A 10,870-nucleotide genomic window follows, 5' to 3' on the forward strand; every position below is an offset into this window, starting at 1 on the left:
ATTCTTAATGGATCAAATGTGTGTGACAGGATCAAATAAAATACCCGGGCTTCTGTCGATGTTTGTTATATACTTATTTTGAGCTTCTGCAAAGGCGATATTGTTACAAGTTGTAGAGATTCTGAAAAATAGCGAAAACAGAAAATGATATTGTATGTTTTGTAAACTTATGACTAATAAGGATAAAAAGAGGAAATATAAACTAATTACAATTTAACTATTAATTTTAATTTAATCTACGTCATGTGCAGGTTTTATTTCATCATAATGATGTTTGACATGACGTCGGTTAATTAGGAGGGAAAGAGTGTTGTTGCCATGGATTTTGACTATTTTGTAAGGACCTTTCCAAAGTGGTTAAGGGCTTTACGCAGTCTCACGTGGTTTTTTAAGTAAACATAATCGCCTACTTTATATTGGATTGGGCGAGAGCGTTTATCATAATAAGTTTTTGATCTTTCTTTGGAAGCGTTAATGTTCTGAAGCGCCTTTTCAAGAGATACTTTTAAACGATGGTGTAGCATTTTTATATATTCGGGGTATGTAACGTCGGGACGAGAATCGAATATTGAATCCGGAATAAATGGCTTATGGCCGAAGAGAAGTTCGTAAGGAGTGAATTTAGTAGTTGTGTGGACACTGCTGTTATATGTCAACATTGCGGTATATACATATTTATGCCAATTAGTTTGGTTTTCATTTACGTAAGATTTAAGGTATTCTTTTAGGGTCGAGTGACTTTCTAGAGCACCTTGGGTCTGCGGGTGATAAGGTGAGGACCATATTTGCTTAATTTTTAGGAATTCGCAAGTGTGCTTAAACAGTTCGGCGGTGAAATTAGTTCCTTGATCGGTCAGAATAGTTTTCGGAATTCCAAATAGGGAAACGAAGTGAACTAAACATTCGCAGGTCTCTACAGCCGTGGCGTTAGTGATAGGGTATGCTGTAGAAAATTTTGTCAAATCGTCCTGGAGGGTTAGAATAAATTTAAGTTTTGTTAGCCCAGCCTCAGGTAAAGGACCAAGTCAAGGCTTATCCTTTCAAAAGGACGTGTAGAGGTTGTTGTTATCTGCATTGGAGCTTGATTTATCTTCCGCAAGGCTTTATTTATTTATTTATTTTTTATCCTATACCTCCGACATGGGGGTCGGAGCCTGTGCTTAATCTACTCATTCATACCAGTTCTCGCGTCTATGCCTCTCGCACTTTCATTCCTCATACTAGTTCTTTCTTTCATTCTGTCCACATTCACACACTGGGTGGATTCCCATCTAGTCTATTGCTTACTTCTACTATATTACTTAAACTAATAAACGCTTGGGAAATGAGTGGGGTTTAGGTATAATAATTTTATTTACAGGCTTTGTTTTTTTTTGTGCATACATGTTTACATACTAATTACGTTTACTGCAGCCGATGGATCGAAAAAAAACCAAAATGACTTAAAAAATACTTTAATTAATTAAAATAAAATTACAATTAAGAGAGGTGAAACCTATTCGATGCGAGAATTAGGAATGACAAAATTTTGTATAAAAATTAATAATGAAATTAAATTTAAAATATGACGAAATCGCTGCGTCGGCGGCTCGTGGCTGGACGGACGTTGCGACATGGGCTGCATCGGTTTTCCGTTGTTTATTGAATATGGATATTAAATGCATGCTCGGCATTTTCATGGATGAGCTTAGGGTACTGTATGATAGATAGTACGGTTCCGTACTTAACACCTCCACCCGCAGAACAGCAACTATTTTGTCAGCTTCAGAGAAAATGTTGCTGGAAGTTCATCTCGTCTCTTGATGCCTTTATCCATATCTTCATATACTGGTGTCTTAGGCGTTTGCTGCTTCTCTTCATTTTCTGATTTTAAGGGCCAACATCTATATTTTCGGCTTACTAATACAACGATAACTACTGATACACATAAAATTAAGATATAAAATGGTATCGTTGTATGGTATAAAACAATTGATTGTGTCTTGTCAATCTGTATAGGGGTTTCTAGTAACAATTTATCTTGGATGCTGTGAAGATCATCTAGACTAATCATCTTGGAACCGGTATGGGTATAGGTAGTCGTTTGGTTAATTTGGTTGTATGGGATCCTTGATAGCTTCAGCGGCTGGCCTTTTATCTCATCATTTTCGTTGATAACGGTGAATTCTTTAGTTCGCAACAGGCAGTTCATGGGAATAGTGGCCAAATAGCTTCCTTGTAGTATATTGAATTCTTTTCTCTCACAGGCTAACTGTACTTTCTCCGGCTTAGGTAATGAAATAACATAGTGTTGATCATCCAGTTTATCTATTGCTACAGCAGACAACATAACCTTCGTGAAGTGGCAGGTTTCCTTAAGATTTTGGTTGATAATAAGCTCTTGAATGCAGTCTGGTTCTGTACGAATTTGATGACTTATTTTTTGGTCACAGAGATATAATATCCTGCTATACTTCGGGCATTCAGCCTCTATGTACACGAATGCTTTTTCGTTTGTTGCTATATAAGGAAAGGGAGGAATAAGGGCTAGTTGTTTTTCATTTGGAACGATGGATAGTTTGTACAAGTTATACCTGTCTATGTATATTATAGGAAATTTGTAAACTATAACTATTGTTCTATCATGATAGTATGAACCTGGTTTGATTAAGTCATAATATTCCCGTAATTCTAAATCAGGAATTTGCTCCTTACTGTATATAGTTATTAACTTATCTAGCATCGTTTTTAATACTCCTATATCTATCATAGAATGATGAGTGCTGGAGGCACGAATAAAAGCCATTATATTTTCTAATCTAATTATTTCTAGCACTAAATCCTCTACATTATTACTTATAATTCCTAATAATTGGGCAAACTGAGCAGACTGGACTAAACTGTTGTCTCTACGAGTATTTACTTCTATAAGAAATTCTAATGTGTTATTAATTTTTTCTTGATTTATAGTTAACTGATCTAAAATACCTTTATGTTGTAACATCCATTCTTTACTAAGACTAATATGACTATTGAATTCGGAAATAATTTTATTCTGGTTGTTTTGCAATATTTGAATAGCCTCATTATACTTTTGAGCATCAAGATAGTCTAAATTACCAGTAACACTTTTTATTAATGATCCAAGACTATCTACAAGACCTCTTTTAACTCTAATGGGTTCTAAAGATTTAACTTGACTTAGTACCTTGTTTAGCTTGTCTGTAAGATAATTAATCTGGTACTCGTAAAGAATGTAAGTTTCATTGTTCAGTCTGGTCTTAAAAGTGTTAAGTTGTGTCTGTACAGAATTTATCTTATCTTCAATATCAGTCAATTTTACATACTGTATAAAGGAGTGGTAATGTGATATTAGTCTGGTCGGTCCTAATTTGTAGGGCAAAAGTTCAGGTCCATCGGCTAAGCTCTCAAGTCTTATGGTTTGAGGATGCGTCACGTGTATTGTCAGCAGTAGCAGAATCCTGCAACAATCGGTTATTTTTAGGGGCGCGTTTTAGACGTGACTTAGCTACGGGGCCTCGCTTTTTTGACGTGTATATATGAATTGGTAAATCAGCTAAGACTGTGTCTTGTGTGTAGCGAGGTGCAGTTTTCTGACGAGAAGCAAAGGGATTTTTAATAAAAACTTGTTGTCCTGGAACATATTCTACTTCTGGTTCGCGAGATTTATTTCTATTTTCAATTAAGGCTGTTCTATTGCTCAGTGAGGACTCATTAATTATGTCATAAACCTGTTTCATTAGTTGTTTATGATTCTGAGCGTATTGTTGCAAAAGATGTTCGGTAAAATCTATGTCAACGGGATCTCTAGGATCGAAATGTCCGTTCAATAAATCAAAAGGTCTACACTTTGTAAAACTGTGAATAGTACTGTTGTATGCTATAATAGCGTATGGCATTAATCTAACTACTGGTTCATCTTTGTGTTGTAACTTAAGAATTCTTATGTGTTCTAATAGGGTCGAATGAAATCGTTCAATGTTACCGTTATCATTAGGGCTATGAGGTAAAGTTTTATGATGGATTATCTTATGGAGACGAATAAACTCTGAAAAAAGCTGATTAGTAAATTCCGTACCGTTATCGGTTATTATAGTGAAAGGTATTCCGTGGTGAGTACTGAAAAGTAATAATGCTTGTAAGATGCTAACAGCGGTTCCATCTCGTAAATGATACGCTTGACCGTATTTAGTAAAGACATCAATGAAGGTGACATATTTTTCGTTTTGAACTGTAAAGAGGTCCATGTGGATAATTTCAAATGGCTTGGTAGCAGGGGGTACTATATTAAATTGAGGTTTAATGGGATTTCTGTCGTATTTACTTTGACCACAAATAGTACATTCATTAATGTATTTAGTGATCTGCTCTCTCATTTTCGGCCAATAATATTTCCTAGACAGAGCGAGGTAACATTCGTTAATACCACGGTGGTTCGTTTTACCGTTATGATAATTCTGAATGATGTCTTGTTGTTGAAGATAATCTTTAACATTTTCGAGCTCAGTTTTACTTAATACGAGGTTAAGAGAGGAGCTTTTGAACTTTTCTTGTAAAATTGGTATTATCGAATACATTTCTAAGGGAGGATCTATCAATATAGCTGTTTTAACTTTCGGGTTAACGTATTCATTAATAGAATTGATAACATCGTTTTCTAAACTAGATTTCGACAACTGAATAGCTATCCGCGTATGGTTTTCAAATGGCTTAGTTATAATCGGTCGTCGTTTTACATCACTAACTACAGTAAAGTAAATTTGTCTGTAAAACTTGTTAAGGGGAACGTCAGTGATCGGGACTTCTAATATAGGTTGTTCATTACTAGTGTGTACGGTGTCAGTTGAAGAGTTTCTATGTTGAGATGGGGGTGTTTCTGATGGGTTATTAATCATTGACTCAAGCTCTCTAATACTATCCATTACCGATTTAATTTCGTCAGTTTCACTGATGTGAATTTGAACACGAGATAGAGCGTCTGCGTTGGTATTAAATTTACCTTTCTTATATATGACCGTAAAGTCGTATTCGCTCAGTCGAAGTCGCCATCTTGTTAGTCGTGAGTTAGGTTCTTTTAGATTCATCATCCACTGTAATGGTCTGTGATCAGTAACTATTTTAAATGTTCGGCCAAATAAATAAGGTCTAAAGTATTTCGTTGCCCATACTATTGCTAATAATTCTTTCTCTATTGTACTATAGTTGAGTTCGCTATCATTTAATGTACGAGACGCGTAACAAACAGGCTTGTCAGAACCTATGGGTCCCTGAGATAATACAGCTCCGATGGCTACATTTGAAGCGTCTGTGGTGAGATTGAACTCTTTGTTAAAGTCTGGATACTGAAGGATGGGGTCGTTAATTAAAAGAGTCTTACACTTATTAAAAGCTTCTATAAATTCTTGACTGTGGACTACCTTACTACCTTTTTTTAAACATAACGTGAGGGGCTTAGTAATACGGGCAAAGTCAGGGATGAATTTTCTGTAATAACCAAGAAGACCTAAGAATTGTTTTATTTCCTTGGGTGTACTAGGTATAGGGTATTTTTCAATAGCTAAGATTTTGTCAGGATTAGGTTTAACACCTTCTCCGCTAATAATATGACCGAGATAGGCGGTCTCAAGTTTTAAAAACTCGGACTTGTCCATCTGTATTTTAAAGTTGGATTCTTTAAGACGTTGAAAAACTTTTTCTAGGTTTTCCATATGTTCCTGAAGGGATGTACTGTAAACTATTATATCGTCCAAATAAACTAGACATATGTTATTTTGAAGACCTTTAAGGACATTGTCCATGACTCTTTGAAATGTAGATGGTGAATTTTTTAAACCCATTGGCATTCGAAGAAACTCGAAATGGCCATGTTCCACATTAAATGCGGTTTTAGAAATATCCTGAGGGTCCATTTCGACCTGATAGAATCCACTAGCAAGATCAAGGGTTGTAAAATATTGACACTTGCCTAACTTGTCAAGGACATCGCTAATATTCGGTATAGGATACTTGTCGTCTATTGTTTTTTCATTAAGTTTTCGAAAATCGACTACAAGACGCCATTTCTGTTTACCGGATGCATCTATTTTTTTAGGGACTACCCATATGGGTGAACTCCATGCAGAGTCTGATGGTCTAATTATACCTTGTTGTAACATTTTTGAGATTTGGTCTCTAACCTCTTGTCGGTGAATAAAAGGATATCGATAGCTTTTAGTATATACAGGAACTTCGTCCTTCGTTCGTATGCGATGTTTAATTTTGTTAGTAAAAGTTAATGGCTCCCCATCTATATAAAACACATCTGCATAACGAGCACAAAGTGTTAACAAGTTAGCCTTTTCTTCTTCATTAAGATGATCGGTACGTAATCGCGACAATACTTCATTTACTCGGTTTGATTTTCCTAATGGTTTGCAATTAAAATTGAATATCTCAGCGTAAGCGGGTTGATCTAATGAAAATATGATGTCGTTAGGTGAAGGATTTTCTATTTCTACAAATCCGCGACTACCGGTAACAGTTGTAAGACATTCGTGAATAATGCAATTACATAGAACTTGTTCGTTAATAAAAACTTCGCCATCCGGGGCGTTAATGGGTATTTTTACTAATTTTGAACTTCTACCTGGGATAATATCTTCGTATAAATTAACGTTACGGGAATTGTAAACCTTAATAAAGTTTGTTGCATTTCGTGTAATTAATTTGAAATCTTTTAAATCTATTTTAGCTTGCCACTCAGATAATAAATCTAACCCTATTAAACCATCGAAATAATCATGAAAACGATAAACGAATAACTTTATATTATTATCTTCATTGAATTCGTTAAAACAGGGCAGTGTTACGGAATAATCATTTCTACTAATACCATGTACGTTTGTAACTTCGAAGGGGTCATAATTTAAAGGATAATTAGGATAAAAATTTTGTACGGCCTCGGGGCTAATAAACGATTGGTTAGCACCTGTATCTATCAAGAACTTTAAAGGTGGCTGTGAGATTTCAATATAGGGCAACTGTCGTTGAGTCTGTAAATTAACGTCTATCCTTGCTCTTTTGATTTTTTGTCTACTTGAAAATCCTGAGGTTGGGATTCACCGCTAGGGCCTGGCTGAGATTCTAACTCATTTACTATTTCATTGTCATAACTATCGTTACAGTAAGTCGGGTTGGCAGCATAATCATAGGGGTTGAAGTAGTCATTCGGGTCTGTATAATAGTCATAGTCCGGATAGTCAGTATGGTATGAACAGTCGGGTGAATAAAATTCATTTAGATTGACCTCGCGTGTTTTAAAATAATTAGTTGGTGGTGGGTTCCCAGATTTACGCCAATCATGACCTGACATCATAGGCTTAGGAGTATAATGTTGAACTCCACTCATTGGTTTCGCATTAAAATTTTGTGGTGGATTTGATCGGGGTGGTAAGCGAAACACATTACTTTGGGGGTTGTAATTCGGTGGTGGTGCGCGAAACATTTGTTGGGTTCGACTAGGGAAACGATTTTGTTGACTATTGAACTTAAAAGCTTGGGGCTGTGCGATAGGAGAGTTAAATCTAAAACCTTGGGGTTCCGGCTGGTAATAACGCGGTCCTACTGGAACGGGCCAGTTAGGTACGGGTCGCATAGCGCTGGGCGTATTTAATACTATGTTATGTGACGTAGCTTTAGACGTATTCTGAGTATTATGCTTAGGAAGATCATTACGCTGCTGTAAATAAATTACATTTAGTTCTTCTTGAACGAATTCTAAAGCCTTTTCAATAGTTTCCGGGCGCATGCAACGGATACGTGAACCTAGGGGTTCTTTTAAACCTCGTACGAAGGCCTGCATTGTAACCTTTTTATAAAGTGTCCGCTTAGCTTCAATTGTCGTCTGTAAGCTCTCATGTAACGTTACGTATGTCATTATAGTGCTGAACAAGGTTTGACATTGATCATAAAATTCCTGAGGGGATTTATTACCCTGCGTAGCTAAAGAGAGGTCATTGTACAAAGCCGTTTCATCTCTTTGATCCGAAAAATTATTAATTAATGCTGATCTTATACCAGTCCAAGTGTCAGGGATGCCGTTGGAATTAATAGTTGACGCGGCGGACCCTGTTATTTTATTTAGTATACCGTTTAAGAGACATAAATTACTTAATTCACTACCTGGCTCGGCACTCGCATATTGCAAAACTATTTGATCACATATATTTATGAACCTAGTTAATATATTCGGGTTACCATCGAACTCTGGCACCAGGCGTAAGGCCTTAAAAATAACGTCGGGATCGTATGACATGTTTGAATTATATGAAATATTTAAATTAAAATCTAATTTACTGTCTATATTTCTATAACTATCTACTATATAACGGCGAGCCTGACGGGATGCAGGTTCCCGGGGACAAGGCTTTTCGTGATGAAAAAATCTTGAGGATAAAATGACTTAGGATAGAAGGAAGCAACACGAGAAAGATTCAAGTGTACTTACATATGTTTCATCTCTGGCTCTTTTTCGTGAATCGATGCTTGGATTCTCCACTCAGCTTGGCAGCTCCGTAGATTCTGGATACTCGTAGCGTGACTTGACAGCCTCCCGGGCGACTCGCGAACGCGAATATCGATATGAGAAAATTCTAATGCTCGCGAACCGGCCCGCGAGTATCCTACCGACTGCGCCAATTACGTTTACTGCAGCCGATGGATCGAAAAAAAACCAAAATGACTTAAAAAATACTTTAATTAATTAAAATAAAATTACAATTAAGAGAGGTGAAACCTATTCGATGCGAGAATTAGGAATGACAAAATTTTGTATAAAAATTAATAATGAAATTAAATTTAAAATATGACGAAATCGCTGCGTCGGCGGCTCGTGGCTGGACGGACGTTGCGACATGGGCTGCATCGGTTTTCCGTTGTTTATTGAATATGGATATTAAATGCATGCTCGGCATTTTCATGGATGAGCTTAGGGTACTGTATGATAGATAGTACGGTTCCGTACTTAACATACTTTCTTAATTCTATTTTACTTTTGTTTACAAGGGTTGTACATTATTAGATTCTCTTAAATGCTATTATTACTTCTAAGAAAATTTAACTAATTTTACATATAGAAGCTATTCTAATTTCTTACTTTTATTCCTACTTACATATCTTAATTGCTTATGTTATGCTTAATATACTATTATATTGAGAAAACATAATTTTGCTAATTCTTATTCCTTATATTTACAGCTTTGACTACTTTTATACAATACTGTAGAAACAGTTCTCTACTTAGCTTATTTTTGATTATTTCGCACAGGTTTCCTTTCGTTAAGTGTACGCCTGTTTGATTTTCTAGACGTAGCCTCTCGTAGGCAAATGTTGGACACTCCAGAAGGACGTGGAGGACGGACTCGGAGCATCCAGGGTCGCAGACGCACGACGGACTCCCCTTACACTTGACAGTCCCACTTCCATCGTCCGCACACTGGAAGACTCTGATCCCACTCTGACTCTTTACACGCCTTATGCCCGCCGACGTATGGCTCCTGTACCAAAGCAATCCGCGAACGCAGGCTAGAGGCTTCGATCAGGAAGTCGGAGTATGCCAACTTACTGCGCTGGAGGTTTGCCTGGAGGATATTGAGAGCCACTGCGTTCACCGGCCTGCCCTTAACAGTATGCTATGGACGAGCGGGCGAGGTCATCCCACCTTCTCCTGACGGGACAGTCGTCGCTGAAGGCATTATGCTCTGTCCTTTCTGACTTAGCTTTTTGACAGTTCCGGCAGGAGGGTGGGGACCCCGACAGCCAGCCCGGGCACTCCGACCGCATGTGCGGCTCGCCGCAGTGGCTGCACAGATCAACCGGGTCCTTACAGAACTTTCGCCCGTGGCCAAATCCCAGGCACCGTGTACATTGAACGAGTGGTGACTGGTCCTCCGCTCTCACCCCCTGGAGGTCGATATGAACCGACCCTTTGCCAGTTATCCTCCTCCAGAGGGTGGGCGATGTACTGAGCACGATGTGTGTGGGCCACGTGCGGGTTCCTGAGCCTTCTGCGATATTTTATTTGTAGTCGGTCATCCCCGGGGCCAAGGCCATCAAATATGCCCCGATTCTGATTCCTCAGGGCTTTAATTACGTCCTCGTCTTTGAGTGATGTCAGGACGCCTCTGAGGATCAGAAGCGGGTCCATAATGTCCTCGACCTCGAGGCCCGTTCCCTCTTTACCCATTCTCTCTTTGGCCTTTTTTCTTTCCTCGGCAGACTCCCATAATGATCTTCCTATCTTTTGCCTTTCTGACCTTTTCAACTTTAACCCACCCCTCTTTGGCATCGATTGCCGTTCTAACTCTTTGGAGCACCTCCTCCCCCGTCTCCGTTTCGTCTTTCGAGGTAACGACGACCGAACGCAGGACTGCAGGTCCCGGCAACACAGCCGGTCCCCTTGGCGTGGAACCAGTCGCCGCGACACTCGCGTATGATCTTTGCTCGAAGGCCACCCGCTCCTGTCTATTGATCTGCTCCTGCAAATCCTGAAGCCGCTGCCCATTTTTGTGCAGGAGGCGAGTGTGCTCTTCCAGCGTTCGACTCAGCGAGTGGTCCAGTGCCGCCGCGGAAGCGAGGCCGGCCTGCTTGAGCGCCGGCCCCACCCCCGCAGCGGTCCCCTCGGCCTCGTGAGCCCTCAGCCCCTCGAGCTCCGCCTCACTGCTCCTAAGCAGGCCATACAAGCGGCTCAAAGCGTTCTCGAGATCATGTTTTAAGTTGCGTTTCAAATTTTTTGTGGTGGTTAAGGCCGCCGTGCCGAGTTGCACCCACTCGTCGCCTTCTTCCAACCTGGACTTCGTCCCTCTGTCCTCAATAAGTTGGCGGGGCAGCCGGT

The sequence above is a fragment of the Melitaea cinxia genome, chromosome 27 (genome assembly GCF_905220565.1).
Source record: "Melitaea cinxia chromosome 27, ilMelCinx1.1, whole genome shotgun sequence".
NCBI lineage: Eukaryota > Metazoa > Arthropoda > Insecta > Lepidoptera > Nymphalidae > Melitaea > Melitaea cinxia.